The sequence below is a fragment of the Dendrobium catenatum genome, unplaced genomic scaffold (genome assembly GCF_001605985.2).
Source record: "Dendrobium catenatum unplaced genomic scaffold, ASM160598v2 fragScaff_scaffold_1126, whole genome shotgun sequence".
NCBI classification, from domain to species: domain Eukaryota; kingdom Viridiplantae; phylum Streptophyta; class Magnoliopsida; order Asparagales; family Orchidaceae; genus Dendrobium; species Dendrobium catenatum.
In genome coordinates, this window is record NW_021319588.1 from 82,333 (window position 1) to 93,929 (window position 11,597).

Genomic DNA, 11,597 nt, shown 5'->3' on the forward strand with positions numbered 1-11,597 from the left:
AGCAGTTAGAAAGTTGTCCCAAACGAAGGTTTAATTCTTCGATCATCATTATATATTATTTTCATTAATTTTGTTTTAATAAAATGTTATAATGATTAAAACTTTATTTTTCTCATGATTTTATCATAATTTTATGAATATAATTTTGTATGTTAATTGTGTGTAGCTCATCACATGCGTTTATAATGAACTATTTTAGAAAAGATAATCTTCTTTATTTCTTTCTTTCTTTTCAGTCAAAGAGAAGCCTGCAATTTTACCTTCTTAAGGAGGGGGCACATGTGGATAGAGAAAGGCTATGAGATGAATGCAAATATAGCTTGAACACCATAATGAATATTATGATCAGCATTAATGAAAGTAATAGATGTATATGAAAAATGTGAGAGCCTTAGCTCAATTATATTGAAATGTATTAAATAAAATTTACACTACAATCAAGCAAAAGAAGCTCAACCAAAACAAAAGAAAAAGAAAGAATATCAAAGAAAATAAAAAAGCGCACTTAGAAAATATGAAAATAGTGTTTGAAAATTGATCTTTGAAAGCTACAAACGCAGCTTTGTTTGCCTCCCCAAATTGTACAACATCAAATTTTTATCCCAATACATGGGATCAGCTACATGAATCTTTTTTTCTTCATTCTCTCGAATTAAGAGTCAATTTCTCATTTAAAATTGACGTTGTTGGATCCCAAGTCCTGGATGAGAAAAATAGAGGGTTGAGTTAGGTAGTTGAAAGCCAGCGTAAAACTTGTCGAACAATCATATCATGAATCCTCTTCAAAAAATATAAAGCTAAAATAAGAAGACTACATTGAAGAAGATAGAACATTAAAATAAAAGGTGAAGATAGAAGAAAAAAAAACTGTAATTGATTGAGATCTAAATCACATATACAGAAGATCATAAAAGAAGATGGGAATGTTTGTTTTGGAGTTGGAAGCTTTATATTTTTGGAAGAAGCAGCTTTAGAGACCCACCATGCAGGCTGGGGACAGAAACGAGAGCAATAATAAAAAGATTTTTGCACCAAAAGTGCATGCACTCAGAGTATAATTATATATACTATGCCATACACTTAAGATCTTTCCCCTAACATACAAGTTTTGTGGTCACGGGCTTGCATTGGTATTACCAAAAGTACCTACAGTGAGTAAAGAAATAGCTGGATTTATGAAGAACTAAGAAGGAGCTTTTGCTGGGGTTGTTTGAAATTTTATTACCGTTTGAAGTCTTTTTCTTTAGAGGAAAATTATCAAATTATATATTGATGTCAAATGTATATCATAGAAAATTCTTCTAATGAAATTATATATAGCTAAAGTTAACTTCTCTAGGCTTTCTATAGCTAGAGTTAAAATTGTTATTTCTGCTTCATTGACGATGGAGATTGATATATCATCAAAAAATTATCTTGATCGGGCAGGAAGCTCGAGGCAAAATCAACCCGGAAACGTCAAAAATTAAATCCGGAATCACCTGAACTCCGATTTTAGCAAACTTACAGTCAAACTGAGCATCTAGAAAATACGAACCCAACGACATCAAATTCGACTCAATCCAAGTCCAAATGAGTCCAAACCAAGGACCCGAAGCGCTGTTGGAAAGTTAGTACCACAATTTGAGTTACCAAACGGTTTCAGAATTTGACGAGCTTATATTCAAATCGAGCGTCTCGATGAGGCGAATCCAACGAGCCCAAGATCTCCAAATTCCGAAGTCATTAAGACCTTCAAATGCCTAATAAATGGTCCATGATCGAAGGATTCAATATCGGCCTTCCATCCGAACCACTCCATATTTGCCCCTGGTCCCTCATCTATTTACGGGCCATGCCACTCCATAAAATCTATAAATAGAATCCTCATTTCTCTTGAGGGGGGACCCAAGCTAGAAGAAGAGAAGAGAAGGATATGAGAGAATAACTCATCTTCGACCACCGCTGGAGTTCTGCCCGACGCCGGAATTCTGTCGAACGCTCGAGTGACGCCGAAATTATGCCGGAAGCCCAACTGACGCCAGAATTCTGCCTAACCTCCGAACAATGCCAGAATTCTGCCCGACTTTCGAACGACGCCAGAGTTCTGCCCGAGCTAGAATTCAGCTCGATCTCCAAGTGACGACGTCAGAACTCTGCTTGACATTGTAATTGGATCTCAATTCGGAAGTGAAGCATTGTAAACTGGTCATCCTAAATTTTAAGGACGAATCAACATCTTGTACTTCAAACAAATACTAGTGGAATTATTCCAACTGGGCGTGGCCCCGTGATTTTTTTCATTTTCCAGGGTTTTCTACGTAAAAATCCTGGTGTTATTTTATCTTCTGTTAGTGTGCTGAATATCCGTGCAACGCTAATTAAGACGAATACTTTCTAACTCTACCGCTGCTTATATTCTAGTTCGCAACAGAGATCTTGTTTGGAATCTCCTCAAAGGATTATTGGCAAAGAATTAATAGAATTTAAGGGCTTACCCTCATATTTTGAAAGATTTATAGCTACAAATTCTCAGCTTGCTTTAAAGCTCATCATGAACTAAAGAAGACTTCTTTTGTGGTTGACAACACTCAAAAGCTAACACCTATCTTGGTGTGGAATCTCTTGGATTATGTGTTGGAAATACTAGTGCACAAAGTCATTCTTCCTCTTTGTGTGGTATCTACTCCACCTATCTTGCTTCCCTGAAACTTAGCACTCATTGCTTTAAAACAATTTAAGTACCTTCTCTAAATTCACTTTCAATGCTTGAGCATGCAATGTCTAGCAATGGATTGCAAAAAGATGACAAATCTTCAAATACCTTGGTGTCTTGTGTTCTGGTTCAGTTCTTGAGCTGTCTCATCAAGAGTTTTGTTTCAAATAAAATTTCATATAGGGCACTTGTGGATACTTAGGGTCCTTATATTGATATATTCATTTTAGTGGTCGTTCTCCCCTCTCACTCTTGAAAAATTATTACGTGTGGTGTCCGGATGCGTCCGCAGGCCAATTGGGACACGCCATGTCATTCAATGTACTGTGCATTGGGTGATGTGGCACGTCCGAATTGACCTCCGGACGCACCAGACACTGTACAGAATAATCTCTCCTCCCTCTCTGCTGAGTACCCAGCATGTCCCTTTTAAATTAAAACGTATTGCTAAATATCAATGGAGAATCTCTATTCAAAAGATTTTAAAGGGACTTCATTCTTTGGTGATGAATTATGGCGGGGTCTACTTGAAGGAGCTCACTTCTTATTGGTCTTCAAAGTGTTTTGCCAGAACAATCAGATAGGTAGCTAAGAAATAGTCTTAGGTACAGGCATCTTTGTACCTTTGTCATTAAATGATTAGGTTCTCTTATCATTTTCTTATGTAAAATGATGTTTTATATTGCTTCTCTTCATTAAGTAGGTATTTTAATCATTGCAGTAGGTGTTTTGATTACTGTGAGAATTTAGTAGGCGTTTTAACTGTAATAGGACAAAAATTAAGAGTACTGTGAAAGCTTGATTTATTAGTAGACAGTCGAATATATTCTTATCAAGATTATCAATGATTAATTCAATATTTTTGTAAATTTTATTTTATAATATGAAAGTTTTCTTTTAAAAAAAATATTAGTAATAATGTATGCAATCGTAATTATAATTTTAATAAAGTTTTCTTATGTTGTTCGTTTATTATATTATTTTCTCATATATTTAATAAATAATTAAATGATTAGCTTAGCTGCCATATAGTAGTCTTCATGACTCCAAGGCTGCTTTGCCAACATGTCAAAGAGCTTGGAAAATCTTCACAGGCTTCCACAATTTCCCAAGAGCTCCCTCAATGCACATAATGATTGCGATGTTTTCCCTTATTTTTGACAGGAGAAAAAAAAGCCACAAGAAGGAAAAGCTATGGCTCTACAACTTTCCAGTAAAGTTCAGGTATTCTGAAAAGTGATTCAATGCTTATCTGTTAGAATTTAATGTCCATGCATATAATGGAGAGCAATTATACTACGCCAAACTTCTCTACTTATTTACTACTAATAATAAAATCTTGGACAGTCATAACCATTTTAGCATTTGCATTCATTTTAGACATCACTGCTCTGCTTCATTTATAATCTCTGAAAGTTCCAATTTTTGAACGTTTACAATGGCTGTAAAAATCTTAATTAGGCTTCGTTTGGAATAACTTTCTTATTGTTTCTTAAAGCAACAAAAAAGCCATCCCAAACGAAATCTTAATCTTCAAAGAATTTATATTTCATTCGGTCATTATATTTTCAGCAGATTTTTAGATCTGTATAACAAAAAATATCTTGTTTCCATTGGTTCTGCATATATGCCTTGATTAACCTATGGGTTGTTGGCTACTTCTTATGTGTGGTTGGTATTAATGTTTTTGTTCTCAGATTTCTCAATCGATCTGTATGTTGCTTTGTAGTCGATATGGATCTGCCTGATTTATTTCCCTCTTACTGGATCTGGATTGTTTGTTTCTTCAAATGTGGCTATTACTGTTTCATCCGAGACTATTACCAATTGTTTATACTTACCTGCATTTGCCTCTATGGGATTTTTCTTGTGATCAGCGGAAGTGCTTCTATGATTATTGTTGTTCTGGAATTTTTTTTGGGGTGCAATGATATTGTGGTTTTGATAGCCATTGTGTTGGGTTTGAGTTTCATTGCAAATGTATTGTGCATTTTCGAATGATGTGATCGGTTCGATGTGGATGTAGTTTATGACCGCTTTGGGATAATTGGTCAAAAAAGTTCCTAGAATACAAACTAAAACAAAACCAAAGCGGAAGGTTTGATTGTGAAGGAGAATAGAAGCTAGAAGTAGCCAAGACTATAATAGAGTAGTCGGCCTAACCGTCACGGTCACGACATATTGGTATTGATTGAGTTGGAGGGAGTTATAGGCTAGCTATGACAAAATCCATCCAAAAACAAACCATCACCTGGTTACCTTTGTCACAAAATCATCTAGACCATTTCCAAAACCACTAGTCATCTCTAGGGAAGTGCACATAGGAATGTTGACCACTACATAGGCCGCTTAGGAGAAAGCTTGAATTTGCTTTGCGAACCTTCATTCACTTCACGGGAGCTGCACACAGGACATGGATGGAAATCAGAGGGCCATACTACCTACCCAAACCTTCGCTCCTAAGGACCATAAAGCATAAAACACTTCTAATAAACTTGATAGAAGAGAAGGGGCCCATGTATTTGCATGACCTGACTCAGGTCATTTATTTCTATTCTCTAAATTTTCCTCTTTCAAATCCCAAACCACCATTTTAGTAGTTTCTCCATCACACCATGACTGACATCACCTCACTATAATTGGTCATTGAGGACCCCAATCGATGGGACCAATGAAACCCACTTGAATTGGACACTCTCACAAGTGATCAATGACACCTAACCCACCTCTTGCCACCTAAGACCATTCTAGAAGGTGTGCACATGCCCTATGACATTTTGACCAATGCCCTCCTCACCCAATTGGAACCAATGAGTCCCACAATGAGCATATATATCCACTGTCCTTTTAAGGTTGTAAGCTCCCAACCGACAACACCCGTCATGAGCTCTCCTCTTTCAGGTGATAGTCTCCCACAACTCCACGATCGGTTGGTCCTCATTGAGAAAATCTTAAGCAATACAATACTACATTTCATACATGCCCTGATTCTTTCAAATACACAATTTTTATAGATGCTCTTATACGTATAAATGCAAATTAGTATGATTTAACTTTCTAGACGAGGGATTGAAAGGGGTAGTTAGTCTTTTAGTGACATAGTCTAATATATGTGATTTTTTTAAAAATGAATGAAAAATTAGCCAAAATAGTTAAGTTTAAACGATGAAGAACTTTGGAGCAATATTAAAAAAAGATTAATTATAGAATATGGAACTTAGTACATTAAAATCGAACATCATGAATCAACTATCATTACTTATTAAATCTCTATTAAGGGGCATGCCATAATTCTCATGCATATAGGTGGAAAGTTGCCTAAGCACATTTTCCATGATATTTAAATTTTGTTATACAAAAGAATAGGATATAAATAGTTATATACCTTCAAAATTCTATTTGTGGGAAATAAATGGTTATAGGAAATAAATGGTTATTTAAATGGCAATAAATTAAAGTGTGAAAAAGTATAAGAGTTTTGATGAAAATCAATTTATTGTGGTGTAACCATGTCAAGGCTTGCATCCACTATTGGAGTCCTATCTAGTTTTTCAATAATTATACTTCACAATCAAATGTAGTTAAGCTTCATAATAAATGCTCCTTAATGGGTATTGGAGCCACAAAATGCTTCTACAAAATTGAGAAGCCACAACTCTTAGCATAACTAGTTAGGTGGTAATGTCCTAATTTTAAGTTGTGAAACAAGCCACTCCTAGCACAAACTACTAACTAATATCTTCTAGAAAGGATGAATGTTTTTAAATTAGATATCTCTCTTTCAGATATAATAATGAAAACTCTCAATCAACGCATGAAAATAGAGAATGATATGGTATCTGTGAAGATAAAACCCTTAGCCTTTCACACTTCTTTTTCTTTGTTTAGATACACTATAGGGTTTTTAATATAATTATATTTTTCAAAGCTCTACTAATACATTTATTAAGAGCTCATGATACTAATCAACCTTCCATAATATGAATCAATCACCTAAAAATTGAATTAAATATTGTAATTTCATATTACTATATGATTGTATTGTCTAATCATGGATTAATTGACCAAACATATCTGGGATGGTACAATCTAATCATCTTGATCTAGAATGAGAACTAGAGATCATACAATATGATCAACATCATACTATGCAATTCATATATGGATCAATTTATTGTACTTAAGTTGATTGATTTAGATGGCTTTGACTTAATTTTCATGTAAGTACAATATGGTTAGTTATGATTTTGAATGATTTGCTTATATGATTTAATTATTTGCTTAAATAAATTTTATTTTTAAAATTGAGTGTGAGTAATTAGTCATTGAGAACTTCCTCAAACCTTTCTAATTAATACATTAATCTAGACTTAAAAAAATAAAAATAAAAATAACATATACAATATCTTTTCTTGAAGATATTATTACTCTCTAGAGAATAATTATTATCTATATATTGAGATTATCTGGAATTATATTTGGCACATTCAGAGGTATTCATATTTTTTCTAGATTTGGCATAGAGAGCACAATAGGTCAAAATATGAGTATTAATTTGGGTGTTATCATATTTTCATTATTAACTTATTCTTCATAATTAATCTTAACATAATATATAGATGAGGAATGCATTTGAGAATATTTTCAATGCAGTGATAGATATCATAAATTAAATAAAGGATAATAAATTTGAGAATATTTTCAATGCAGTGATAGAATCTTCAGATCATCTATCAATGGTTGTAAAAGCACATCAATTTTTGCTTCTGGATTTGAGACCCAAGTATGATGAGCATTAAAATCATGTTAGGTATAGTTATGCACATCTCTGCAAAAAGATTGTAAGGTGTTACTATTACTTGCCAACGTAAATAAGATGAAGCTACCTAATCGTACAGAGCAAACATATATAATTACATATAGTCCAACTTTATGTTTCGCGGTTCAATAATAAAAGCTGGAAGTGTGCCATTAAAGTGCTTTTGGGCTTCAAGATTTTATGGAAGAATTAGAGCACCTAGTTTGGAAATATTTTAGTGATGTCATCTCATGCGACTAGCAGAGCTCATTGATGCATACAATCTTTAAAGACTTAGAATGATGGGTGAATAAAACAATCAGCTGAATCGTTCTATTTTTCATTGCTTCCTAGTTTTTAATTTGATTTGAGGTGCATTATAATGCTGCCGACGTGTAATTTCCATCAAGTCATATTCTTCTAGTATAACATGCAACCATTAATGCAATAATCTATTTTGTCATCACTTAAGATCAATATAGACACTAAATTCTTTGTCCTATAAATATGCCAAAATTAAATTATCTGTTGGATTGATTTCTTTCACTAATCTAACAAATTGGCTGAAATATTCACAAGGAATATTATATTTTATCTTAATGCTGAGCATCTTAATGGTGACTAATAACTCATAATATGTGGTGCACCCATCTCAAATTAATTGTTAAGATGTATGTAATAATTCATAGAAGTTCTGCACATTAATATTAGGTTGCTCCTTTGTATGTTTTCGAAATTATCAGCTAGCTGCATCGAATACCACCTCTTTGTATGTCCTTGTATTTTTATTGTCTGTTGTTATACAATATAGTTCGCACTCTTTATATGAAGTCCAGAACTAATAATTAATTAGTTAGGAATCTTTTATAGTATAAATCTAGTGTAATCATGTGTGGTGTAAAGTAGGTTAGATAATTCATGTTTTGAGTAATGAAACATTATTAAACTTTTCATTTGGTATAGGAAAAAAGCAAGTGGCATGCCATGTTAATGAAATATTCAACTCCGTTGATGAATTCATATGTTAGTCCTTCGTCCAAGCAACAACAATCTATTATACATCTATGACCTTTGGCTTCGAAGATCCATGCATTCATTGTCACATAATACAGATAATCTATAATTTTAAATGGATAATTATTTCTGTCTTAAAGCAATTTTACCAACATATATAATTAAATTAATTCCACTAGCCTAATCTTTTTTTATATAAAAAACATATAAAATATATACAAATAAATATAAAAACACGAATACACAATTTTTTTTGTTTTAACTAACATAACTTTTCTATAGCACGAATTTTAACATGAATATATAATTTCCATACAATAAATAAAAATTAACATAAATCTAATTACCAAAAACAATAATATAAACTTATGGAAAATATGTTATATGAAAGAGACTAAAATATAAATGTAATTAATGAATTTAAATATGATTGGTTTATAGTAGTTAATCCAATATTAATGCAATGATAAACAAATCATGTAATAAATATAATTTAAAGAGATTCAGACTGCTATCAAGCCGATGAACAAAGAACTAACAAACAAAAATTAAATAGGTTGGATACCAAAAACACAAGAACCACAAATAATTGAAAAAAAATAAAACATAATAATAACAACAAAAAGGATGGTTGGTATAAATAAGAACTTCCAACTAATAACAAGATTGGAGGGTGAATTCAGAGTAATAGAAATTAGGATACCAAGATAGAGAAAAATAATAAATATTAACAGAAAATTTGGTTACAACTATCATGGGCGGATCCATCAAGGGCTTAGGGTGGACAAATGTCCACCCTCAATTTTTTTTTTTTAAATATTTAGAGGGGATATTTTGAAATATTTTTGGGTATTTTGAGCATTTTGCCCACCCTCAAAAATCTTTTTTGCCCTACTTTTATCAATCCTAAATATTTTTGTCCATCCCCCACAAAATTTTTTTTTTTGCCCACCCTCAAAAAAGAAGCTGGATCCACCCCTGACAACTATCAAAAGTCATAATGTTATTGTTAAAAAAATATTTGCCTAATGATGGGTAAATAAAACAATCAGCAATATGAGATATTCTTATATTTTCACTGTTTCCTATATTTTGATTTGTATTGAGGTGCGCTGTAGTTATATTGATATGCAACATCTGTTAAGTCGTTTTTATAGTACAACATATAATCATTGATATAACAATCAAATTTTGTAGCAGTCAACCTCAACTTGGATACTAACTTTTTAGTTCTATATATACATGTGGAAATTAAATTGTTCTCAAGATTGGTTTTCTTAAGCAGGCCTATGAACTCATTGAAGCACTCTCAAGGAACATTGTATTGAATTTTAATACTGAGCATCATATTGCAATTGATGACTCAATATAAGTAGTATATCCATCCCAGATGTGTTGTTGAGCATAACATGGTCATTCATAGAGTTTATGTGCATTGATGCTAGGTGACTCCTCTATATGTTCTCTTAATTATGTACCTACTGCATCAAAGTTCATTTCTTCGTATGTCCTTGTATTCTAATCATCATCTGCTGTTCTTGAAGTTGTGAAGGAACACATTGGATTCAAATTACCTTGAATCATTTTGGAGATGTGTATAACATGTTCAAGAATCATCCTTGAAAATTTGAGCCCAATTGGAATTAATTATGCAAAGTCATTCAAGAAATATAATGAAATATATTTCTTATATTACTTTTAATATAGTTAAAATTGAACCTCAATTAATTAGGGCTTATGTAGTCTTCGCAAGCTAGATCTATAGAGCCCTTAATCACCTAATTTGTTCAAGAGGGTGAGGAGATATGAGTTTTTAAAGTTTGAGTCAATTCTTTGAATTACTTTTATAGAATTACATAATCAGCGTGCGCTTTAACACGTGGTGCTCTTTGATTGGTTATTTAAACCACAGGCGGGGCCCTCCAAAAAACATGACACTCAAATTAAATTCGATTCCACGAAATCAGTGTCGATCGTCTGAATACACATGACAGATCAATGACTATGATTTCATCTTCTAGCTCTAGCAGCCAAATTTTGTATGTCCTTCTTTGGTGTAAGGTATGCTTGTTTTTTATGTTTTGAACAAGAACGTCTAAAAATTCCATCTAATAAAAATGAAGATAGTAGACAAATTATATAAATAAAATATTTAACTCCCTTAGCAAATTTATCTATCAGTGACTATCTTCCTAGTGACAATTAACCTATTGTACATTCAAGAGTCAAGACCTATGCTTTTGATATCTATATATTACTTGTTCTAACAAATGTAAGAAAATAAAAATAAAAATATATGAAGATATTTGTTCTCTTTCCACCACTTTCCATCTCTACTACTTAGGATTCTTCTATTGCAATTAGTGAATGTGACTTTGTTATTAAATATTAAAATAATATAATTATAAGCAGTAATCTAATTTATGAATAACCCTAAATAATTATCATTTAACATAGCAATTTCACAATATATATGTTAATCTCGATAATATTAAATCTTTAGCAATGAATATATCCTAAATAAGAACCATATTGCATGTAACTATTTCTAACAAAGTGGTAGATGCAAAAAATAATTTATGTATAACACTAAATATAACTAAAACATATTTTTAATAAATATAATGGATAAAATATTAAAAAATTTTGAAAATGATTATAGAGATGAAGTTTTATATTCCAATTATAAGAAAAAAATGAAGCAAAATGGTCTAGAAATTACCTTGGACTGTGATGGGCGATGGAGAGGCCGAGAGATATGTATACAACAACAACAACATCTATATGGGGTTGGCTACATGAATCTTTTTCGTCATTGTGTCCGATTAAAAATCAAATTTTCATTTAAATATAATAAAGAAAGATAATAGGGCATTTTCCGGTTACATTTTTTACTGATTTTTTCTTCAGAAATAAAATAATAATCCGACAAAAAAAAATCTGTCCAAAATTCTGTCAGGTTCACTAAGTATCAATAGAATTTCTGGTAGAAAAATTCTGCCGTAAGCATTATTCCGCCGGAATTCTCGCGACATTACCGGGCAAAAATATAGATATATTATTTTTATTATATTTTGAGTATCAATGTTG